The 27,297-nt window shown below is 43.5% G+C and overlaps 1 protein-coding gene and 1 non-coding gene across 2 annotated transcripts in view; one reads left to right on the plus strand and one right to left on the minus strand.

Moving 5' to 3' along the window:
- LOC126482171 (synaptogenesis protein syg-2-like) overlaps window positions 1-27,297 on the plus strand; it is a 422,853-nt gene that overhangs the window by 279,448 nt on the left and 116,108 nt on the right. The gene's annotated exons all lie outside the window — the stretch shown is intronic.
- On the minus strand, window positions 480-553 carry Trnat-ugu (transfer RNA threonine (anticodon UGU)). The gene has a single exon. It is a non-coding gene; the product is annotated as a tRNA-Thr (tRNA).

Genomic DNA, 27,297 nt, shown 5'->3' on the forward strand with positions numbered 1-27,297 from the left:
CAAGTAATTCCGTTAACACAGAGAAGAGATCAGTTTGGGTAAAGATGTACAATGAGGGCTTCTTTGACTGAGTCGGACTGTCTGATAACGTCACAGAGGAAGAAAGGATTTTCGATTAGGACGACTTACGGGATGCAGTGTTAGAGTCAAATCATAGATAACATTCTTTGAGAATTTTTAAAATCACTGGGAGAAATTATGTTTGTAGAATCTGTGTGATTAGAGACATACCTTCGAAAATCCCGAAGAATAACGTCTCAACAACCCTGAAGACAGCCAGGGACGAAAAATGCTAGAACAGCCGTACAACGTACTTGACAGCTGATATATCCAAGTTTATATATACTAAGATGGTATCTATTCTTTTGGGCATTGTCCTAAAGAACAGATACCATCAGTGACCATGCAGCTCGTTACAATGAAATTACAATGAAATGTACACCCTTAGCTGCTTACAGGCGTTGACAGATGAAAATGTGTGCCCCGACCGGGACTCGAACCCGGGATCTCCTGCTTACATGGCAGATGCTCTATCCATCTGAGCCACCGAGGACACAGAGGATAGCGCGACTGCAGGGATTTATCTCTGGCACGCCTCCCGTGAAACCCACATTCTCAACGTATTGTCCCGCACTACATTCGTATTGCCCCCGCCCATTATACTCATTACTCGCGGCGCATTGCCGATTCCCGTAAGAGTTCGGGCACTGTTTGTGCATTCGCACAGAAGATTAAGATGGTCAAGTGGCCGGCGAGCTTTAACTATATATATACAAAGATGGTATCTGTTCTTTCGCACAATGTCATATAGAAAATGATGTGGGGTAGGTCTACCAAAGACTGCTTTTTGTTGGCAGTACACTAAGAAGATGGAACAAATTAACTAAAAGGAGTGCCTACACTACACTAGTCTGCCCTCTACTGGAATACTGATGTGCTGTATGGGATTCTTATCAGGTATGATTGAGGGAGAACATAGAAGAAGTTCATGGAAAGACACTCGTTTAGTACTATCACAAAACAGACGAGAGATTGGGGTGGCAATCATTAAAACAAAGGCATTTATCGTTGCGGCGAGACCTTTTCACAAAAGTCAGTGTTCCACTTTCTCCTCCGAATGCGAAAATATTTTGTTGACGACCACATGGGAAGAAATGAATATCATCATTAAACATGATAAACCAGAGCTCGCACGGAAAGATTTAAGTGTTCGTTTTTCCTGTGTTCAAGAGTGGAACGGTAGAGAAATCCGATGAAAATGGCTCGATGCATCCTCTCCCCGCACTTACCGGTAACCGTCAATTGTAGAGGAATTACTTAGATACAGCTTATCCATTAGATGAGTATAAGGTTTCAGTGGATGGTAAGTATACGCATCAATGAGCAGTTCTGAAACTACGCCCAAAATAGAAGTGAAACTTCAGAAAAATCAGTAGCTTTAGATTACTACCCCTTTGAAACAAGTCGATGATGTAAAAATAGTGGAAGATATCTGAAAGCCTGATAAATGAAGACACACGCTTTAGGGAAAGATAGGTAATACGCAAGTCATTCCAGAACCAAGCATCAGCAATAACACTCGATGTTCATGAAAGAAATCCCAGTAATGTACAGGGGATAGGTTAGGAATGCTGTCTTTTTATCAACCGTTCAATATTTATATGGAAGCAATGAAGAGCATAGATAAAAGTATGAGAAGTTGTATTAAAAATCAGATTAAACGTGTCTCATTGTCAATATTCGGTAAGGACGTATCTATCTTCAGTGAAAGTAAATTGCAGAGCCTATTCAATGGCGTGTACATTCCACTAAGCTCTGAATATGGATTTAAAGTATACGACGAACTAGTGAAGTAGCAGAAATGAAATTAACAGCAAACTAGTAAGAAAGGGTGACTGAACACACGATAAAAACGGAAATAGTACGGGAGGGATCCATAGGGGGCAAAAATGCAGATAATGACAGAGCTTGAAATACAACCAGCATATAAATGACGATGTCGGGCGAAAGCTCTACTATGTGATGGAGACACTGCGAGCGTTCCGTTTTCTGCATTCTTCCTCACAAACAAGCGGTACTGGGAAATGATAAAAATCTTGGAATTGTAATTTGAAGGAGCGATCCTCAGTTTTCATCGTAGCGTCCTAATTACGTTTTTGCTGCCTTTTACGTAAATCACCTGAGAGAAAAACAGAGTTATTTCCTTTGAAAGGCACACGGACGACCTCTATCTTCCTCCATTCCCTAATCCTAGTCTGCGCTCCGTCTTTAATGATATAATTGTGGATGAAACGTTAAGCCGTAATCCTCCTCCTATTATTATGCCGACCTTCTGCCGAGCAAGTTCACGCTTCGTTTCCACCTATATTTTGATTCATGAAATGCATTGTTTAGTCTCACATCCCGCCATTACGGTTTGGGTATGTGTCCTGAATCCTTTAACGTGAATATCGCGGTGGCAGATTTGAATAGGGATCGATGGATTACTTTCACGTCGAAGTCCAAAGCAAACTTCTGTCAGCTTTTCATAGCATCCACCCTTCTGATAATTCTCATGTTCTTACTTGATGCACAGTTACACGATTCACAATTAGTAGTAGCAAATACGAGATATCTATGGTTAAGTGTCCGAAGTGACGTGAAGTGTAATGACCAAATAAACTTATTGCAGGTACCAGAATGAATTTCACCAACAGAGTGCTAAAGAACGTAAGAATTGTCAACACAATCTTGAGTATTGCCTCTCAGGTTCCAAAGGATTCACAGAGTTGACACAGACTATAGGAGGAAACAGTACATCTTGTCACAGTGACTTTTACTAAGTGCGAGATCGCCTCGAAGGTCTCACCTGACTCTTGTGGCGTACTCTTTGTCACACAGAAAGATTCATTTTTCAGATTCTAAAATCGCATTTTCTACGAAGAGACAAGAAACAGATTACTTCGGCCTATATCCAAGCCGCTAAGCCACTTTGGCAATAATGTCAGCTTATTACCAAACGCGCTGCAGTGAGGTTGTTTCCTTGTACGTGTAATCAATTAATGTACACTCGAAACAATAATTAGTCAAATGCTTCATTAAACCACTGAGATCCTGACGTAATCAAGAAGAAAATCTCCATGTTCCAATAATAGAGAACCACACGTTACCTCGTTTTCACTAATATCTCACTGTTATACAGAAACTTTCTGAAGTCATCAGCTTTCCAGAACATCATTCAGAGACATGCGTTACTCCACTTGTAATTTGGTTCATGCAAAAATGTAGTCATTATTAATCTGTTGCAATATTACCATGCGACTGAATTATTTCATTAATCATTCCATGACCTCTCACGGATACGACAAAGCCAGTAGCAGCAGCTGTGAACAACATAATGGCTCGGCAACATGGGAATATACTCTTCACGACAGTAAAAAATAATTACAGGTTGAGCGAAATAATACACAGAAAGTCCACGAATAACTACTGATTGCAAAACAGAAAAGAAAAATCTCATGGAGCAGCCGGGTTCTCGATAAATATAATGCATAGATGAAACTCTAGAATAGTTTATGATATTTTATGATATAAAGGCATGTCTCCCATCAAGACAATAAACCCTCTATAATGGAGAAGAGGATGCTAAGTTTGAATCTACAACAAAATACATTGAAATGATGCTACTCACGACTACAGTCAGCTTCCATTTCTGGAAAAGTAAGCAATCTAAGAGCCTTATTGCCACCACGCACAAGGATGTCATTTCACATTATAGATCACTACATGTTCTGTGCGTGGAACGAGCGTAAGGTAAATGCGAGGATATTTAGAACTCACGATTGAAATAATCTACCCATCGCTTATCACTCACCACGGCAAGTAATAGTAAAGATATCACACGTTCTCTCTGACATTTCAGCCGTCTGAACATCCTCGCCTCGGACCCAGAACATACCAGAAAGAGCATGAAGGAGACCAGAGAAGAACAGACCAAACAGTAACGAACAGAATGGCTCGACATCCGCGAACGTTTACTATTGGCTGATGGCCTTCCCAGCCCACCAAAGATATGAACATTCTCCACTGGAGACACAAAGAGATAGCTAAAAGAGCTTCAATAGATTAACCGAAGTTGACCGTAGCATAAAATAGCGAGAAATTGCAAGGCTGTGCTAGAGATTTTATAAAACAAAAACGCAGTTGGCATACATGAATGTGCAATTGCACAGACAGCATTCATCAAGCCATCCTTGTTACCAGAATGAGATTTTCACTCTGCAGCGGAGTGTGCGCTGATATGAAACTTCCTGGCAGATTAAAATTGTGCGCCGGACGGAGACTCGAACTCGGGACCTTTGCCTTTCGCGTGCAAGTGCTCTACCAACTGAGCTACCCAACCACGACTCATGGCCCGTCCTCACATCTCTACTTCTGCCAGTACCACGTCTCCTACCTTCCAAAAGGAACACTGTTTTAATGTGCCAGAAAGTTTCATCCTTGTTAATTTGAATAGATTTGGAATGTGCTCCACAGGACGCCATCAGAAGACATTACCATGTGGTACAAGACGTCCTAACACATTGGAAAAATAAAGAAGCTGTAGAATAATAAGAGAATTAATTTAAATAATGTTTTGTTAATAAATCCAGTAAAATACCATAATGAAGAGCTTGCTGGCTTCATACGACATAACATGAACCAAACTATAAATTCCCTAAGTCTAATACAATGTTTTAAATAACATAGCGACAAAGCCCCTAGCCTTGTTATTAGAAATTATTAAGCCATGTGGCTCAAGTTATAAATTCCATGATTCCGATAACGATTTGCGTGATAGTGGAAACGACGACGAAAACGGGAAGTACCAGTGTTAAAGTAAACAAAGTACTCCAAATACTTTGACCTTAAAAGAAGTTAACTACTTAGGATATATGAATGATTTATGCTTTACGTTGAATAACGTTTTAAATTCAGCCATATAATAGTAATGAAATAGAAGTTTTGTTTATACTTTTTATAGGCTCACATATAACATTTTAAACATAAATTTTAGGTTACAGTATTAAATTTAAATCAGACAGTGATAACAGAGTACACGTCAATTCTTGTGAATATTTGCACATTTATCTACAAAAATTATGGTTACTAAAGCATTACTCAAAATATGTTAAAGAAAATGCAGACTGGAAGCGTCAACTACAGCCTGAAGATTGCGCATTGAAGCGCCGGAACTGGTAGCTACAAAATAAATAAAATCATAAATACGGCTGCAGGCATTTCATTTTCTCACAGTAGTTAACAGCCATCGTCTCCAAAACCTGCTGTCAAAAGGCTGGACATGCAAAGTCTTAATGAGGACATTCAGCTGATACAGTTATTTACCAAGTCTGGTTATTTAAGACTTGCGAATGGGTTCAGTTCCAGAAAAATATGGTTATGTAGTTTTATGTCACACAAAACTTATCATGAAAGAGACTAAAAGTCACCTGAAAATAACGAGAAATATCAAAAAAGTATTATACCGTTTATCAGCTTCTTACGAGGTACTACAGAAAAACTGGAAAGCCTGAGACAAGGTCTTATTATAAAGTGTGTAAGGAACGTTTTCAATGTACCGCCACTATTGTTCAACACGTAAGACGAGAAGCAATGAAATAAGTGAACAAAATGTCCGCCCCTGGCAGCTGAGTGGTCAGCACGACGGAATGTCATACCTAACGGCCCGGGTTCGATTTCCGGCTGGGTTGGAGATTTTCCCCGACTTGCACCAGGCGAACGGTCTACCTGACGGGAGCCGCAAACCACACGGCATTTCCATTTAGTGAACAAAATACCGGAATAAGGATGGAAGTGTGAGAGATACAGAAATGATTGGGCCGGCCGCGGTGGTCTCGCGGTTCTAGGCGCGCAGTCCGGAACCGTGCGACTGCTACGGTCGCAGGTTCGAATCCTGCCTCGGGCATGGATGTTTGTGATGTCCTTAGGTTAGTTAGGTTTAAGTAGTTCTAAGTTCTAGGGGACTAATGACCACAGCAGTTGAGTCCCATAGTGCTCAGAGCCATTTGAACCATTTTGAACAGAAATGATTGGCATATTCTGGAGGTGGCGTTCTGTCTTCATTGGATTTCCGATGGTCCTCTTTTCATTTCCATATATACCGTGTTACACCCGTACACATTCAGAAACTTCTTCCCCATATCCATAGTAGAAAATGTTACTTGCTGCTGAGTGAGCTTTATCTGCCTATGGTAATCTACTTTTAGCATCTACATGAAACTCTGAAAAAACTGTATTGAGACGCAATTGTACACTGCCCTGCAAAACTTAAAGACGAGTTACATAAAGTAATATGTTATATATCCAGTGATTATGAGTGGAAGCGAAGGTACATGTTACCAGAGGTCACCCATCACTCACAGAATGCTGGGAATTATATGGCGTGGGGCGAGGCCAGGACGACCATAGCGCCAAATGGGGCTGGCCCTGCAACAAGAAGAAGTAGTTGGAAGAAGGGCTGTTGACAAAGAATGGATAAATCGATATGTTTCCCGAGATATCGATATATTCCTACACCAATTTCTTAATTCGTCATCGAGGGATCCACATCAAAACGGCAATATCGAGTGCCGAATTTTTGCTTTATATTACATTTTTTCGCAATTTTCGATAAACATTTGAAGTTGTTCCTCTGAAATTGTAGTAGAACGTAATTTTACTTTCTACGCGTGAAATAGTCTTACTACTTTTTGAGCCTTCATGACATCGAGTCTTTTTCTTTGACTGTAAGGTGTAGGTATAGGTCGCACAAAAAAATCCGATTGCACTAGCGAATGGCAGTGTGAATAGAATTACAAGATATTTGATTTGAAGAAATAGCACCCCAGTTACCTTAAGAAAACAATTTAACACGACTAGTATTCTATTTCTTCACATTAGAAATCTTCAAAAGCAGCTATTAAAACTGATAGACCATAATCTAAGTGACAAGATTGGTCTTTGCGGTGGTCGGAGACGTGTGAGGGGCATTGCGGACGTAATCGGCGCTCGGTTGCTACTAACGGAAACTGCAACGTTTAACTTCACCACGCAGTCTTAACACTACAACAGCTAGGTCACTTGCGTTTGCTGAAATGGAGAAAACGGGGATGTCGACATGAAATGTTCTAGAAAATCCGATACGTGACGAAACCGAACGACGGATCCATCGGACACCTTTTATTGTGTCACTTATTTGCAGTTACCATTGTTTGCAAAGTGGTTTTCGCCAAGTTCTTTCTCTAAACGGGATAAGCAGACTGCTAGATTTTTAGATGTAAGGAGTATCTAATAATAAATCAATACTTAAATGCACAGCTCTAAATCGGGCAGTATATCTACAATGCGAAGCGAATTTTTTCTTTCTTTAGCTCTTACGTCGATATACTTTCACAGATATATCAACATATCGATACGTTTTGGATATATTGAGCAGCAACAATACTTTTTAAATATCGGTATATTGGATTGGCGATATTTTCAAAAACACACATATGAAAAAAGTTTTGCATCGCCCCGGTTCCCAGAACTCCAGAAGAGAGATATTCACTGTGGATATTATATCACGGACACAGTCCCTTTGACTGTTAAGATATGTCAATAAACCCACCCAAAGATGTAAACAACCATGTACGAGCAGCGCTTATTAGGCGGAGGGGGTCCGACAGCCGATCAGTTCCAGTCATTCCACAAGTAAAGAGGTACAACCCTACATTGTCTGTAGTTCAACCATGCCTCGACGGTCAATACCACGGTTCGATTGCGTCCGCATTGCTACTTTGTGCCAGGAAGGGCTCTCAACAAATGAATTGTCCAGGCGTCTAGGAGTGAACCAAAGCGATGTTGTTCGGACATGGAGAAGATACAGAGAGACAGGAACCGTCGATGACATGCCTCGCTCAGGCCGCCCAAAAGCTAATACTACAGTGGATGACCGTTACATACGAATTATGACTCGGAGGAACACTGACAGCAACGCCAACATGTTGACTAATGCTTTTCGTGCAGCCACAGGACGTCGTGTTACGACTCAAACTGGGCGCAGTACGCTGCATGATGCACCACTTCACTCCAGAGGTCCATGGGGAGGTCCATCATTGCCACCACGACACAATGCAGTGCGGTGCAGATGGGTCCAACAACATGCCGAATTAACCGTTCAGGATTGGCATCACGTTGCCTTCACCGATGAATGTCGCTTATGCTATCAAACAGACAATCGTCAGAGACGTGTTAGGAGGAAACCCTGTCAGACTGAACGCCTTAGACACACTGCCCAGCGAGTGCAGCAAGGTGGAGGTTCCCTGCTGTTTTGGGGTGGTACCGAATGGGGCCGACGTACGCCGCTAGTGGTAATGGAAGGCGCCGTAACGGCTGTACGAGACGCGACTGCCATCCTCCAACACATAGTGCAACCATATCGGCAGCATAATGGCGAGGCGTTCGTCTTCATGGACGACAATTTTCTCCCACATTTGCACATTTTGTGAATGACTTCCTTCGGGATAACGACATCGCTCGAATGGAGTGACCAGCATCTTCGGCAGACATGAACACTACGAACATGCGTGGGATAGATTGGAAAGAGCTGTTGTGGACGACGTGAACCAACCAACCACTCTGAGGGATCTACGCTGAATCGCTGTTGAGGAGTGGGACAATTTGGACCAACAGTGCCTTGATGAACTTGCGAATATTATGCCACGACGCATACAGTCATGCATCAATGCAAGAGGACGTGCTACTTGGTATTAGAGGTAGTGGTGTGTACAGCAATCTGGACTACCACCTCTGAAGGTCTTGCTGTATGGTGGTTCAACATGCAATGTGTGGTTTTCATGAGCAATAAAAAGGGCGGAAATGATATTTATGTTGATCTCTATTTCAAATTTCTGTACAGGTTCCGGAACTGTCGTAAACGAGGTGACGCTAATTTTTTTTAAAGTGTGTATCAACAGTCCTAGTAGGAATGGGAAAAGACGGGGTTTTTCTTCAGCGAGCAGTTACGGCGCACTTAGGTAGTGATCTTCGTTACAACATGTCCTGGAGACTGGAGACCATTTCTGGGTGACTGAATTGGGAAGAATCATCGGGAGACTGGTAGGAAGCCGAAGAGTGACTAGTGTATTCCAAAAGTTTGGTTTTCCTCACAGCACTGATACACGTGCCTGTGGAGCATTCGGAACCGTAGGCACTACTATTCGAAGGAGAGGAGGTGGTCGACCTCGGTGAATTTCAGTGGGAGATGACTTCTGCTTGTACAACAGACATGAAGGTACCCACGTTAAATATCGGGTTCAATTGCAACTGGACTGCGAGGTAGGGAATCTCATGCTCCCCTGCTGCATGGTAATTGCACGTGCGTAGTGCCTTTGTCCGACAACCAGTACGTTTTGTTTTGTTCTCGCCCGGACATTGACACCACTGACGAGGGAAGAACATAAGATCAGGACCAATGATGATAGGATGTCGTCTTCTTAGACGAGAGCAGATTCAGCGTGAGTTGTGATTCTAAACGTTCCCCCGTACGAAATGAGTTTACTTCGCATGGATGATTACAGAACCAACTCGTGAAGGTAACGTCTTAATCCGCCTGGCAGCAAACAAAAGTTAAATTATCGAATCAGTTAATGAAGAGGAAGGTATCAGTAATCATTAAGCTGTGATAGCTACTGTCAGTACAGGTCTTACAAGGAATGTAAAGAACGGGAGGAAAATACTCTTGCTTGGGAAGAGCGCAGAGTATCTGAGTAGTCGACGACAGATAGTCAGTGCTGAGGACGAGGATGTGGCGCATAAATGGATGGAAACCAAAAGCATCGTTCAATATGCCTACGCAAGTATATTCCGAGCTAGCTCTAAATGAATGTAAAAGAGCGCAGAGTATCTGAGTAGTCGACGACAGATAGTCAGTGCTGAGGACGAGGATGTGGCGCATAAATGGATAGAAACCAAAAGCATCGTTCAGTATGCTTACGCAAGTATGTTCCGAGCTAGCTCTAAACGAGTGTAAAAGACCGACCGTGGCAGAATAGCAGTGTTAGAAATCTGCTTCGTAAACATAGAGAGCTTCTTCACAGATTGAAGAAGAGTCAAAATCTATCTGACGAACGAAATCTGAACGAAGTGTGAACGAGCGTCAGGAGAGCAATGAGAGACTCATTCAACGACTTTTCAAGCAAAATTTTGCCTTCCGCGTAAAACCTCTAAGAGGTTTTGGTCTTAAGTGAAATCACTAAGCGGTTCGACAATAGTGGCACCGAAAGGGAAGATGACAGAGAGAAATCCGAAATACTGAATTCGCTGTTCCGAAACTGTTTTACCACGCAAGATCGTAACACGGCATCTCCTTCCAATCTTCTTACGAAAGGCAAATGGAAGACATTGAGACAACTGATCGAGGAATAGAAAAGCAATTACAGTCGCATACTAGTGGAGGGGCATCAGGACCAGATGAGACACCTACAAGGTTCTACAAACATAATGCGAAAGCGCTAGTTCTCCTACTTCTGGAGCAACGGAGGGTACCAACCGACTGAGAAAAAGCACAGGTTATTCACGTTTCAAGAAGCGTCGTAGGAAGGCTGCATACAATTTTAGACCTAAATCCTTGAGGTCAATCTGTTAGTGATTTATAGAACATGTTTTAAGCTCAAGGATTAGGACTTTGTGGAGACAGGCAAATGGTTTCGTCAAACAGAGATCTTAAGAAACTCTGCCCGCTCTGTTACTCAATGAGACGCATAGCGCTGTAGACATTGGCAAGGTCGTTGACTTCAGCAAGGCATTCATTTGACATCGTCCCTCACTGCTGTTTAGTGAAAAAATACGAGCTTCCTGATTATCGGACCACATTTTTGAGAGGATTCGAGACTTCCTTGCAGATAGAACGCAACACGTCCCTCTCAACAGAACAATATCGACGGATGTAAGTGTAACTTCTGGAACACCGCAAGGAAGTTTGATAGGACTGTTACCGTTTACAGTGTATATAAATGATGCAGTAGAAAACGTAGGAAGCTCTTAAACTCTCTTCGCAGATGACGCGGTTGTCTATGAGAACACAGCAATGCTGGAAGACAGTGACGATTTGCCAACTTACCTGCAGAGGCTTGATGAACCGTGCGAGATCTCGCAGGATACCCAGAACGTAAATAAATGTAACATATTGCGCATGCAGAGGAAAAGAAATCCACTACTGTACAGCTACACTACTAACCACAAATTGCTGGTAACAGTATCTACCGTAAAATACCTAGATGTAACCATCCAGAGCGACCTTATGTGGAATGACCATATAAAGCAAATGGTAGGACAAGCAGATGCCAGACTCAAATGCATAGGACAAATCTGAAGGAAGTGTAACTCATCCACGAAAGAAGTACCACAGAAGGTGCTTGTTCGACCGATTCTTCAGTGCTGTCCATCTGTGTGGGATTACTGCGGATTAAGTCTTCGGAGAAGAGATAGAGAAGATCCCACAAAGAGCGGCGCGTCACGTCATGGTCTCGTTTAGCTGGTGCGATTGTTGCAGAAATTCTCAACAAACTCAAGTCACAGACGTTACAGCACAGACTTTTAGCATGACGGAGAGGTCTTCTATAGCAGTTTTGAGAGAGCGGCATATCACTTCCTACCACATATATCTCGCAAAATGACCAAAACGAGAAAATTCGAGAAATGAGAGCTAAAACGCGCCATTCTCATTCAGTTTCAACAGGAAAGGGAGGAGATCAGCCAGGGGTACCAGAAATACCATCCGCCACACTCCATTAAATTGCTTGAAGTAGATGAAGTCATGCCTTTTGTTGTACGAAGTGTAACCTGGCTATGACATGTTGATGATGATGATGATGTTTGGCTTGTGGGGCGCTCGTCTGCGCGGTCATCAGGGCCCAATTTTTTCATAGTCCAATTTTTTACACAGTCCAATCTAGCCACTGTCTTGAATGATGATGATGATGATGAAATGATGAGGACAACACAATCACCCAGTCCCCGGGCGGAGAAAATCCCCAACCCAGCCTGTGATCCAGAGACAGCAACACTGGCCACTAGACCACGAGCTGCAGACTCTATGACCTGATACTGCTCCTGCTTGCTGTACTCTTGAGTTTGGCTGGAAAACACCCTCACTTATACCGTGTGAACTCACGTATGCTTTCAATCATTGAAACCTACACTGCCAAAAGTCTTGCATCTCCATCTTCAAGTTGGTGTACCTTCCTTGGAATGCAGTTCCAGCCGTATGTCCATGTGACGGTTTTTGCTCTCTATACAACCTCAGGTATCGTTCCCACTCAACAAAATCGCCCTATATAAAGGATGCTGAAAAAAAGGCTATCAAGTATTTCAGGGGACGATAGCGTGCATAAAAACAAGACAGAAATATCTGATGACAGGTCCTACAAAGCATACGTTCTTACATATGAACACGTTGTGTGATATCATCCACGATAGTATGTTGTTCTTCTAAAGAAGACTACCGGATAATTAATGTTAATTGCAACCCCTGGCATGGAATATATGTGGTCGAGGATATGAGCACCGTTGCTGCATTAGTTCACCATGTCATAACAGGGTCAACAGCGTGCTGGGATACTGCCATGCAGCCGCGCGCAGGGGCCGCGCGGTTTGAGGCGTCATGGACTGCGCGGCCCCTCCCGACGGAGGTTCGAGTCCTCCCTCGGGAATGGGTGTGTGTGAGTCTTTCTTAGTGTAAGTTACGTTCAGTTAGTTTAAGTAGTTAGTAAGCCTAGGGACCGATAACCTGAGGCTTTTGGTTTATTAGAAATTCACTCACACACCACACACTGCAGTCAGTGGTTCAGTTTACGTAGTGGGATTGTACTGAAGTTTCGTTAGATCTGTTTACATTTGTGTTACGTTTCTCCTAACTCCAGGTGCGTACCATGATGTTCGACCTACTTAGAGGCTAGTTTAAAGTACATGTTAATGTCATGTTTGCGGTGCAGTACAACACGTTTTCTCTCTTGCAGATCTCTGACACAACCTAGCAATGTAGGACTTATATTTGAAAAATGGTTCATATTGATCTGAGCACTATGGGACTTAACTTCTGAGGTCATCAGTCCCCTAGAACCTAGAACTACTTAAACCTAGCTAACCTAAGGGGATCACACACATCCCTGCCCGAGGCAGGATTCGAACCTGAGACCGTAGCGGTCGCGCGGTTCCAGACTGTAGCGCCTAGAGCCGCTCGGCCACTGCGGCTGGCACTTTTATTTCACAAGGGAAAATGCCGACATTGTTTACTGCCAGGGTTTAACAGAAGAAGTTAATGTGAGAGCCCGTAACCTGTACAATGAACGATTTCAAGCACGCATGGTACCATCTGTTAAACTGTTCAGCCGATTGTTCTAGAGTCTTGGGGAAAGAGGTTTCGTAGCACTAAACAAAGTAGGCAGTGAAAGGCCTCGTACAATTTCCACACCTGAAATGGACAATCCTAGAACCACTGTCCGGCAATTAGCAGCAGCTGAAGGTGTTAGTCATCCTCTGATCTCGGATGTACTCCATGAGCAGTTGTTTTGTATCTGTACTATATCCAGTGCGTCCAGACCCTTAGGGCACAAGACCATTCTGCGAGAGTGCACTTCTGCTAATGGTCCTTGCGGCAGTGTGGTGCAGATACACAATTTGCCTCCACAATTTTGTTTACTCATCGGGCAGGGTTTACACAAGATGGCGTTGTAAATTTACATAATCAGCATGTGTGTCCCGATAAAAATCTCCTTGCGGTTCAAGAAACAAGACACCAGGACCAATTCTCAATCAATGTATGGGTAGGCGATCTTGGCAGCAGAATACGAGGGGCATACATGCTACCACAGAGATTAATTAGAACTCTCTATCGCCTGTTTCTGAAGAACGTACAGACCATCTCACTCTAGGATGTGCCATATCAGGACAGACTACAGATATGGTTCCTGCATTGAGACATTTGAAAACCTGTGTATTGGCATGGGAGGTCCCATCCTTGGCCTGCTCGTTCCCTGGACCTAAATCAACTATCGGTTATAGGGGTACATGAAGCCATTTGTCTATGCCACCCTAATAATCAATGTGCTGGCACTACACAACCGTGTCTCCCGTGCATCTCACCACATTCAGAATCAACCATGTCGATATGAAATAGTGCGTGAGTCCTTACACCTAAGGCCAAAGGCATGCACTGGATGAATGGACATCATGTTAAACACCTCCTCAGAACAAGAGGTCATATATCAGAATGTATGTTTTGTAGGATTCATGGTTATCAGATTCTTTTTCTTGTTTTGACGAGTAGAATTATCCCCTGAAATATGGGATAGTTTTCTTAATACTCTATTTGTATTATCATCACCAACATCAATGGGACCTTAAAGAAAGGAATTACTGCAAGTTAGATTTGGCAGACATGAGGCAGATTGAAGTAAACTGTGAACCTCCAAGTACTGAACCCAGGATCCATGTTTGGAAAAGTACCTGCATATCGTCTGTTCCTTTCATCGGGTCATATAACTCTTCCTTATATAAGCCCAACGTCGACTTATGGAGTTTTCATACCTATCGATCGACGGATGAAGAGTTTCCTTATATCCAGATGGGATACAATCGCAAGTGCCATTTATCGTTTTGCAAATGCAGTGCAGTTTTTCACTTTGGTGCAGTTTTGCACTATGTATACAGGATGTCCCAGAAATGTGTGACGTGCATCGCGATGTTGTAGAGGGTGTTTGCAGCGTAGAAGTTACCGACGCCGGCATGTGCCATTAGGTGACCCCTTCGGCAGCAAGTATGACGGTATGCTGACGGACCATAGGCGGAATGTCCTGCATGTTGTTTGCTATTCAGTGATCGTGACTGACTGCCGCGGCAGCCGGTGGAGAAGATCGTGCTATCTGCTGTGTAGAATGCGATGCTCTGTTGCCTTTATCGATGACGGTTTCGTACATGGGTTCCCATTCCAGTTTCTTTTTCTTCTGCACAGGCAAAAAGAGTGCAGTTTTTTGACTGTTCCTGGAGAAAAAATAAACTGATGACCGAAATCCATGCCCGAAACCGTCATACACCGAGACAACAGAGAATCGCATTCATAGGAGACAAGGAGTGTCTACGTAGCAGGGAACCCCATTTTCACGGCTGTCGATCGTGGCAATCAGTAACTACAACACTGTTAGACGTTCTGCCTACGGTCCATCGGCGTACAAAGCACATTCGCTGCTGAAGGGATGGCCTTGTGGCAGAAGCCGGTACCTGTAAGTTCGATACTCTGTAGCGGCGTTCCTAACGTGTATATACAGATGTAACATACACTACTGGCCATTAAAATTGCTACACCACGAAGATGACGTGCTACAGACGCGAAATTTAACCGACAGTAAGAAGATGCTCTGATACGCAAATGATTAGCTTTTCAGAGCATTCACACAATGTTGGCGCCGGTGGCAACACCTACAACGTTTGACATGGAGAAAGTTTACAACCGATTTGTCATACACAAACAGCAGTTGACCGGCGTTGCCTGGTGAAACGTTGTTATGATGCCTGGTGTAAGGAGGAGACATGCGTACCATCACGTTTCCGACTTTGATAAAGGTCAGATTGTAGCCTATCGCGATTGAGGTTTATCGTATCGCGACATTGCTGCTCACGTTGGTCGAGATCCAATGACTGTTAGCAGAATATGGAATCGGTGGGTTCAGAAGGGTAATACGGAACGACGTGCTAGATCAATGGCCTCGTATCACTAACAGTCGAGATGACAGGCATCTCATCCTCATGGCTGTAACGGGTCGTGCAGCCACGTCTCGGTTCCTGAGTCAACAGATGGGGACGTTTGCAAGACAACAACCATCTGCACGAACAGTTCGACGATGTTTGCAGCAGCATGGACTATCAGCTCGGAGACCATAGCTGCGGTTACCCTTGACGAACAGGAACGCCTGCGATGGTGTACTCAATGGCAAACCTGGGTGCACGAATGGCAAAACGTCACTTTTTTTGGTGAATGCAGGTTCTGTCTACAGCATCATAATGATGCATCCGTGTTTTGCGACATCGCGGTGAACGCACATTGAGAGCGTGTATTCGACATCGCCATACAGGCGTATCACCTGGCGTGATGGTATGGGGTGTCATCGGTTACACGTCTCGGTCACCTCTTGTGCGCATTGACGGCACGTAGAACAGTGGACGCTACATTTCAGATGTGTTACGACCCGTGGCTCTATCCTTCATTCGTTCCCTGCGAAACCCTACATTTCAGCAGGATTATGCTCGACTGCATGTTGCAGGTCCTGTACGGGCGTTTCTGAATACAGAAAATGTTCGACCGCTGCCCTGGCCAGCACATTCTCCAGATCTCTCACCAATTGAAAACGTCTGGTCAAAGGTGGCCGAGCAACTGGCTCGTCACAATACGCCAGTCACTATTCTTGATGAACTGTGGTGTCGTGTTGAAGCTGCATGGGCAGCTTTACCTGTACACGCCATCCAAGCTCTGTTTGACTCAATGCCCAGGCGTATCAAGAACGTTATTACGGCCAGATGTGGTTGTTCTGGGTACTGCTTTCTCAGGATCTATGCACCCAAATTGCGTGTAAATGTAATCACATGTCAGTTCCAATATAATATATTTGTCCAATGAATACCCGTTTATCATCTGCATTTCTTCTTGGTGTAGCAATTTTAATGGCCAGTAGTGTACATCGGTTTGCACATTATGTCAGAAGATGAAGCTTTGTTATTTCGGCCCAGAAACAATGACTAAGTAGAGTATACCTTCCACCGTGGATATTCACAGGTCGTCCCCGTATAGCGCGCTGTGCAGGTGGCCAGTGGCAGGTGGTCTGGTCGGGTGTTGCGACCGCCGCGGATCCGATACGCCGGCGGGCTGACGGAATCTCGTTTTCTGCGCCAGAAGCTCCCTCTGTTCCGCCCCCTGCCCCGCCCCTCCCGTATCGATCCCGTCAGAGGGAGCGGCGTGGAGCGGGTCAGCTCAAACACACGCTCGCCGCCTATTGTCACGCGCGCCCTAAAACCGCGGACGGCCTGATTCCTGGTCTGAGTGCCGCGGCGCACGAAACCTCAATTCCACCGCTCTCTGATACCGCTGGGGAGTATCGGACGACGCCTTCTATTAACACACCGTCGTCTCTTGTTTAGATCCCGTGTACCGTTCATTGTCTCATTGTCGAACTGTAGTACTTTGGAATTTTCGAGAAATAAGTGACCAAAATATATTCGATTAAAGAACTGTCAGTGACGTATAGTCGAGCATCGCGTATTTCATTGGAAGCGAAATTAATTCTGCAGCGCCTGCTCGCTCGCTATAGTGAGAGCAGGTGTCGAAAACATTGCAAGAGCGTTGCACCGCTAAGGAGCCTGGTGGTGGCATATACACAGTGCTTGAGATGTTCTTTCCTCTGCTTAAATAAATACATGTCCTGATCACGCCGGCCGCTGTGGTCAAGCTGTTGTAGGCGCTTCAGTCCGGAACCGTGTGACTGCTCCGTCACAGCTTCGAATCTTGCCTCGGACATGGATGTGTGTGATGTCCTTAGCTTAGTTTGGTTTAAGTAGTTCTGAGTTCTAGGGGACTGATGACCTCAGATGTTAAGTCCCATAGTGCCCAGAGCCATTTGAGCCATTTTCATGTAGTGATCACGCTTTGCTGTGGCTCAGTTAGTTTAAAAGGAAACGAAAGAAAAGACAACGCACACGTTTCTAAAACGTATGGGAATTGGATGTACGTCCTAAACTTCTTCTCCCTACTATCATTCCTTTTTCTACTTCTCCCTCTATTAGCTCCTCCTCCTTCCGCCTCTATCACCCTCTCCCCCCTTTCTCTGTCCATCCTCTCCTCCCATTCTGTCCATCTCCTCCTGCACGTTCTACGTCCATTTTCTCCTCCCCTCCATCACCTCCAGCTTCATCTACTACCTCCTCCTTTCTGCTGGCTATATCCAGTTTTATCCACCCCTCTCTCCACCTCCTTTCCTATCGCTGATCTTGAGCCATTTTTTCTGGTACTGAAATTCAGATTCTATAGTAACATTCAATCTATATTCCATTAAGGGTAAACGCAACATTCCTTTTTGGTAACTACGTTTCAATACTCGATATATAATGCATATATTTATATGTTGAACATATAAAAGTGAATAGCCTACGCCTGTCCTAATGTTCATTAAAATATTATGTAAAAATTTGAAGCACATCGATCAAGAACTCTTCGAGATTTTTGCTAAATACATATTTCATATTCATTCACGTTTCATATATATTAAAAATGACATATTAAAAAACTAACTTATTCGAATTCAACTCTGTCTCCAAATTTTGAAGTAATCGGAGAATGACGATTTTGTAAACGTACAAGATATTTCTGCTACAAACCTATCCCATCTATTATATAGTTCTTCATCGATTTACTTCAAATTTTTATACAATACTTCAAGGAACGTTCGGAGGCACTCCATGTATACGGCGCTACAGAGTGTAGATAAACACAAACGCCTGTTCGAATGCAATGTTGTATCAAAATTTCAAAGAAATCGGTGCAGAAATTAGGAATATTTACAATCTTGTGCAAACGTTTTTATTTACATAGATAAGTGAATGGACTGTTTATTTAGATAAGTAAAAGTAAGAAACATTGTTCTTTCTGGAGGGTAATGAAGATAATTTATTTACTTATCTTCCTCGCAGTCACAAAAATAAGTTATATGTACGTTACTGCAGTGCCTGAGTTTGTAAGACGAACAATGCAGTGTTCCTTCAGACGTGCACGCATGTCCAAAGGAATAAACACTGCGACGATTACGGCCATATGATATACACGAAATGTACTTGAAGATACGAATATGAACAACCATTAGCTGAACTAGGATTGACGACAAAGCAGATTTGTGGCAGAACGGGACTCGAACCCGGATATCCCGCTTTAAACGAGCGGTTGACTTAACAGGCTCTGGGTAACGATGTACGAGCCCTGGCCAGAACCAAGCTTTGACAATAGGTCGTTCTGCGTCAAGACCCATACTCCAACATACATGATGTAATTCCTGTCCAGGAGAGGATATTTTAATTGAAAGTCACAGTCCGGTATCGGCGGATGATACGATATTGCACTGGTTGTAATTGTAAGAAGAACGATGGATTGTTCCTTCGGTCATACATGCATTTGCGAAGGTTGGTACAAATGGCCCTAAGCACTATGGGACTTAACATCAGAGGTCATCAGTCCCCTAGACTTAGATCTACTTAAACGTAACCAACTTAAGGGTATCACACACATCCATGCCCGAGGCAGGATTCGAACCTGCGACCGTAGCAGCAGCCCGGTTCCGGACTGAAGCACCTAGTACCGCTCGGCCACAGCGGCCGGCCATTTGTGAAGGCACAGGCTCTGCGGTGAGTGGAGCCTTCATGAAATATATGGAATGTAATAGCAGTTGCGAATATGACCAACCATCAGCTGTATAAGGAAATGTCCAAATTGAAAATTTGTTCCGGGCCGGGTCCAGAACCTGTATTTCTCGCATTAAGGGAGCGGTCGCCTTAATTGCTTTGTCCATTTAAGAACGTATCACAGCCAAACACAAACTTCCACACTTCGTCGTCCGTGCATGTAAACATTCCATTGCTCTTCTTAACAACACAGGCACTGCAACAGTGTATATATCCACCGATACCAGGCTGCGACTTTCAATTAAAAGGTGCTCTCTTCAGCTGCAAAATCACCAATAGTACCTGTTCTTTCAGACATGTCCTAAATAACAGATACCATCTACGTATAGATAAGGCTTAGCGGCCCATGATCATCTTCACTGCGGATGCACTCACATTGCTCAAACTCTTACAGAAATCGGTAAATGACTGCCGTGAGTAATGAGTACAGTGAGCAGGGGCACTACAGATGTTAATTTTAATTTTAATAATCAACAGCCTCAGTTGCACCGTTTACCTAGAATTTACATAGGTTTCAATCGGGATAACCCAACCTCCTTCAGAATAACAGTAACTACCGTTTGTCCATAATGGACATCGTCAAGCTAAAACTACAAATCCATAAATTATCGTCAGACTATGAACTGCCTCTGCTCCACTTCGAGACCGCGATGCGGCAGCCACGAGTGCTGTTTTACAGTCTCACGATAATGTATGGATTTGTAGTTTTAGCTTGACGATGTCCACTATCGACAAACGGTAGTTACTGTTATTCTGAAGAAAGTTGGGTTATCCCGACTGAAACCTTGGTAAATTCTAGGTAAACGGTGCAACTGAGGCTGTTGATTATTAAAATTAAAATTAATATCTATACAGTTGCTGACAGGGCGGCGAATTGTTGAAGATATTTACATTCACTACAGATGTAGTGTGTGAACAGTAAATTGGAAATGTAGGTCTCACATGGAGTGTGCCAGAGATAAGTCCCTGCAATCGCACTATTCTCTGTGTCTTCGATGGTTCAGTCGGATAGAGTGTCTGCAATGTAAGCAGGAGATCCCAGGTTTTAGTCCCGGGCAGATCACACATTTTCAGTTGTCCCCGTTTCAGACATGTCCGAAAGAACAGATACCATCTTCATATTCATATAGCAGGGTTGGGTTGGGTTGTTGGGGGAAGGAGACCAAACAGCGAGGTTCAAAATCGTTCAAATGGCTCTGAGCACTATGGGACTTATCTTCTGAGGTCATCAGTCCCCTAGAACTTAGAACTACCTAAACCTAACTAACCTAAGGACATCCATCACATACATCCATGTGAACCTGCGACCGTAGCGAACAGAGAGGTCATCGGTCTCATCGGAGTAGAGAAGGACGGGGAAGGAAGTCGCCCGTGCCCTTTCAGAGGAACCATCCTGGCATTTGCCGGGAGCGATTTAGGGAAATCACGGGAAAATTAAAGCAGGATGGCCGGACATGGGATTGAACCGTCGTCCTCCCGAATGCGAGTCCAGTGTGCTAACCATTGAGCCACCCTGCTCGGTACGATGTATGGAAGTTTGGACCTGGCGGTCTGTCGTGCGTGGATAGCCAAAGTGGTTAACGCGATCGCTAGCATAATGCAGGAAATAGGGTTTCGAGTTCCGATCCGGAAGTTTTCTGTTGTCGTCATTCCCTTATACAGCTGGAACGGAACATTATTTTTTATATCAAGTAGTTGCTGTATTTAAATCACCGGTGTATAAATAAATTTAGATCGTATTGCTAACAATTTCACTTACGGAGCTGTAAACGTATATAACTTTAGGAGCACATGCGTATATGATTAGCTGTGTTCAGATGGACGTTCTGATGGTGAAATGTTCATTTATGAGAGGTGTTAAAGTGAGTGCTTACGTTCATGAAGCTCTTGTTAGATCCCCCTGCGGATAGGAGATTTCCTCCGCTCGGGGACTGGGTGTTGTGTTATCGTTATCATCGATAATCCCTACGTTGGGCACGAATAAACTCCAAACACACCAACACACACACACACACACACACACACACACACACACACACACACACACACGCACACAGATACATACCGTACCTGCACGAACAACTCAGTGGGACTTTTAAACGACCTGGGTACAAGATCCAAATTTGCTGCTGTGGCAAGCTTCGACTGTTCGCTGTGGTTGAAGTCGTTTGGCGTTGTGGACTCGGTAACATGAATACAACTTTTTAGATATCTCCACTAAAATAGATTTTGCAGCCTGAAAAGAATTCTTCTCTTGCACCAGCCTCTTTATTTCGTAGTAGCTTTTAGAGTCTACGTCCTCAGTTAGTTGTGGGATGTATTCTAGTCTCTGTCGTACCCTATAGGTTTTACTCTCCACTTGTTTATTGTCTTAAACCTTGTCCTACGACCCTATCTCTTCATTCTGTCAGACTTTTCGATACATGTCCTTCTTTGGAAATTCTGCGGAGAACTTCCTCATTACTTATCACTCCATCTAATTTCACCATCTTTTTATGACACAATTACTCCAACGCTTCGATTCCCTTGTTCCGGTTTCCCTCTGTTCGCGATTCACTTCCGTACAATGCTGGTCTGGGAAAGTATATTCTCAGAAGATTCTAATTGAAGGCCTCTGTTTTATACTAGTAGACATTGCTTGACCATGAATTCCGTTTCATTTAGTGATAGCCTGCTTCTCCGGCCCTCTTGACTTCGTCCGTCATGTGATATTTTGCTCCCAAGGTACCAGAATTCCTTCATCTACTTCGTGATCCCCAAATCTGAAGCTACGTTTATCGTTAATCTAATATCTACTGCTCCTCAGTACGTTCTACGTTCTTCGATCTACTCTAAATCCATTACACACAGCTTATTACACCGATCATTCCATTCAGTACATTCTTTAATTCTCCACTTTTACTGAGGATAGTAGCGATCCTTATCATTGATATACTTTCATCTTTAATATTCATCCCACTATTCAATCTTTATTTCCGTCATTGCTTCTTATTTGTACAGATTGATTAGCAGGTGTGAAAGAATACATCCCTGTGTTACACTCTTTTACTTGTACAATTTGATTACTTTGTTCTTAATTCTCCAATATTATGCATAAATAAAAAGTTTTGCATCACCTCGGTTACGAGAGTTCCGGAACCAGTAGAGAAATTGGAATAGAGATCAACATACACATCATTTACGTTCTTTTTATTGCTTATGAAAATCACACATTGCATGTTGTACCACCACACAGCGAGACCTTCAGAGGTGGTGGTCCAGATTTCTGTACACACCGTTACCTGTAATAACCAGTAGCACGTCCTCTTGCATTCATGCATGCCTGTATTCGTCGTAGCATACTATTCACAAGTTCGTCAAGGCACTGTTGGTTCAGATAGTCCCACTCCTCAACGGCGATTTGGGGTAGATCCCTCAGAGTGGCTATCCCAGGCATTGTCGATAGGGTTCGTGTCTGGAGAACATACTGGCCATTCTAGTCGAGCGATTTCTTTATCCTGAAGGAAGTCATTCACAAGATGTGACCGCGAATTGTCGTCCATGAAGATGAATACCTCGTGAATATGCTGCCGATTTTGTTGTACTATCGGTCGGACGATGGCATTCATGTTTGGTACAGCTATTACGGCTCCTTCCATGACCACCATCGGCGTACGTCGGCCCCACACAGTACCACCCCAAAACAACAGTGAACTTCCACCTTGCTCCACTCGCTGGACAGTGTGTCTAAGGCGCTCAACCCGACCGGTTTGCCTCCCAACACATCTCCAATGATTGTCTGGTTGAACGCATTTCCGACAGTGCGCACAGCTTGAGTCGTAACACGACGTCCTGTGGCTGCAGGAAAAGCATTATTCAACATGGTGGCGTTAGTCTCAGGATTCCTCCGAGCCATAATCCGTAGGTAGCAGTCATCCAATGCAGTAGTAGGCCTTGGGCGGCCTGAGCGAGGCATGTCATTGACAGTTCCTGTCCCTCTGTATCTTCTCCATGTCCGAACAACATCGCTTTGGTTCACTCCGAGATGCCTGGACAGCTCCCTTGTTCAGAGCCCTTCCTAGCACAAAGTAACAATGCGGACGCGATCAAAATGCGGTATTGACCGTCTAGGGAATCGTTGAACTACAGACAGCACGAGCCGTGTACCTCATTCCTGGCGGAATGACTGAACTGATCGGCTGTCGGATCCCCTCCCTCTAATATGCGCTGCTCATGGATGGTTGTTTACATCTTTGAGCGGGGTTAGTGACACCCCTGCACAGTCTGTGATACAATATCCACAGTCAATGTCTATCTTCATGAGTTCTGGGAACCGGGGTGATGCGAACCTTTTTTTTATGTCTGTATTTTCACCTGTTGGTTTTTGTATCTGCTGTATAGTACCCACCTTTCCCGATGGGTTACTACTATCTTCCTTAGAATCTCGAACGTACTGAACCATTTTACATTATCGAATTCCCTTTGTATATAGACAAACTTAACAAAAATATTTTGAAATTTCTGAGGTCTAGCTTCCATTATCAAGTGAAATCTTAGAGCTATCTCTCCGATACCTTTACCTTTTCCGAAGCCAAACTGAGTGTCATCAAACAGATGCTCTAATTTTTTCTACTCTTCTTTTATCGGTGGTTAAGCGGATTGTGCGATAGTCAAGCATTTAGTTGAGGTAGTTACCTTTGGGACTGAGTATCTGGAATTTCCCCGGGAGTCTGATGGTGTGTCTCCAGAGTCTTACATTCTACACATCAACTTGATGAGATGGTTCAAATGGCTCTGAGCACTATGAGAAAATGGTTCAAATGGCTCTGAGCACTATGGGACTAAACTGCTGAGGTCATCAGTCCCCTTGAACTTAGAACTACTTAAACCTAACTAACCTAAGGACATCACACACATCCATGCCCGAGGCAGGATTCGAACCTGCGACCGTAGCGGTCGCGCGGCTCCAGACTGAAGCGCCTAGAACCGCTCGGCCACAACGGCCGGCCAACTTGATGAGACCTTAGGTTGCTACTCCACCCAAAGATGTTAGTAATTCCCAAGCGATGTCATTTATCCTTTCCGCCTAATTTGTTGGCAAGTCATCAAACTCTCCGTTAAACTTGACTGTCACAGTGGGTCAGCTATCTCATCCGTATCGACTCAACGTCTTCATCTACTACGTCACCTGACAGTTTCTCTCTTTCGTAATGACCTTCAGCATACTATTTACACCTAACTACTCTCGCCTTCAGCTTCACTTAACCGCGTAATTTCCATAGCACTCTTTCTGCTCAGTTTCTGGCATTTAACTTCGCCAAAAGCTATTTTGACATTTTGATATTCAGAATCAATCCCCCCGACAACCGCTTACTTTCCGATTTCTTCATATTTTCCCGTAGTCATTTCGCGTTGGCTTCCCAATATCTCAGTTATCTTCCTTGTAATTCTGTTTGTTTTACCATCTTCCAAGACTGTCTCTTCAATGATGTTACTTCTTCCATAGCTCATCTGTCGACTTTTGGTATTCATCATCTAAGTATCCACAGTCACAGAGAACTTGAAAAGTATAACTCCTGAGAATTGCAGTATTCCTACATTTATTGTTCTGGGCGATATTTTTTAAAATTCAATCTATGTTACGTAGCTGCTTAATTGCGATCCCCGACCTAAACTGTTCCTGGGTGTGGTTTACAATCCTTTATCTGATTCCTAAACTTTTGCGTGACCATGATTTAACCAAGCTGTCATTATTTTATTTCCTCGCCTGTTACAATTATAACTCTTCCCCTGGTGATTTTTGATCAGTATAATCGGTACCACTTGCTGAAATTAATTGCAAGACTCAGAGAGCCTGTCTCTTCTCTCATTCCTACTCCCAAGCCCATTATTTAGAGGATTATTTATATTCTGTCCCTTCCATGCTGCTGCGTTAAAGTGCCCCACTATTATTAGATTAAAATCTCCCGTTACATACTGAATTACCCGTTAAAAATTCTCATTTTATTTCTGCGCCTCTTCATCTTCTACTGGCGTTGTTTCAGGCAACATTGTGGGCCATTGCTGACGACCACTGCGTGATAACTTTCAAGAAAATTTGTTGTTGAATTGTGACACATCCTGTGTAGAGTCATACTGCATCTATCTACAGCCTACCCTTACATTTTCAAGGTGCGCACCTAAATTGTCAATGATACAGTCTCATAATATCTCATTTCTCAGAGTACCAATTATGTATGAACAGATGATTTCATCTCCAAGGATTCCACATCACACAGTAATAGATACGACGTATCCAACTAGGATTTTGTGTGGTTGTAGTGCTTATTACAATAGCTCACAACACCGTTGAAATGTGGTTTCGCAGGATAGAGCGAATCAGGTTATGGTTGTGGAAGGGGCCGTAATCATTAACTCCTGGTTGTAAAAAACACACAGGTTTTATTTTCCCCAGAACCACTTAATTACACGTTACCTTAAAAGGATCAAATTTAAACAATACAGGTAATGGCCTAGTTAAGAAAATTTGCAAAACCTCTTGGGCTGAATACCCAAAACTACACCAGAAACAAGAACGGCTGAAGGCGTGAATACAAGTTATAGAAATTACTTCAAAGACTGCATGTGGCTGATGGCCTTACTTTAAAAAAATTTCACGTAAATACTCGGCCGAAGGCCACACACACGACATTGAACAACTCAGGGATTAGGTCCCGGATAACATGAATTTCATATAGAAACAACTTTCAAATTTTAGTTTCTAGCAAATCAATATTCAAATTTTTATTTAAGTCAGCTGAAGGCCCTTTTTTTTTTAAATTAAAAGAAACTAAATTAATAGACGGCTGAAGGCCTCACACAGACTAAAATGAAAATCACAATCTTAAAGCAACAGAACGGTGGTTCTCAGAGGTGTTCCAAGGCCTTAGGAGGTAGCTCTAACGTAAGATGAGGTGAGATAGGCAGTGAAGAGTAAGGTTAAATAATCAGATGGCAAGCTGACTCAGGGAAGGCTGAAAAACCGACAAACAACCTAATCAATTCCCTTCCACCTGACCTACAGTACGACAACGGAAAATATTAGCCGAGGACGAAGATACCAGCTGCAGTAAATCTTCAATATAGGTATCTAAAATCAGCCAAGGCACAATAACCACTCTTAATATAAATAGACTACTGGCAATTAAAATTTCTACACCACGAAGATGACGTGCTACAGACGCGAAATTTAACCGACAGGAAGAAGGTGCTGTGATATGCAAATGATTAGCTTTTCAGAGCATGCACACAAGGTTGGCACCGGTGGCGACACCTACAACGTACTGACATGAGGAAAGTTTCCAACCGATTTGTCATACACAAATAGCAGTTGACCGGCGTTGTATGGTGTAACGTTGTTGTGATGCCTCATGTAAGGAGGAGAAATGCGTACCATCACGTTTCAGACTTTGATAAAGGTCGGATTGTAGACTATCGCGACCGCTGTTTATCGTCTCAAGACGTTTCTGCTCGCGTTAGTCGAGATCCAGTGACTGTTAACAGAATACGGAATCGGTGGGTTCAGGAGGGTAATAAGGAACGCCGTGCTGGATCCCAACGGCCTCGTATCACTAGCAGTCGAGATGACAGTCATCTTATCCGCATGGCTGTAACGGATCGTGCAGCCACGTCTCGATCCCTGAGTCAACAGATGGGGACGTTTGCAAGACAGCAACCATACGGATGGACAGTAGCATAGATTATCAGGTCGGAGACCATGGATGCGGCTACCTTTGATGCTGCATCACAGACAGGAGCGCCTGCGATGGTGCACTCAACGACGAA

This window comes from Schistocerca serialis, chromosome 5 (genome assembly GCF_023864345.2).
Source record: "Schistocerca serialis cubense isolate TAMUIC-IGC-003099 chromosome 5, iqSchSeri2.2, whole genome shotgun sequence".
Taxonomy (NCBI): Eukaryota; Metazoa; Arthropoda; class Insecta; order Orthoptera; family Acrididae; genus Schistocerca; species Schistocerca serialis.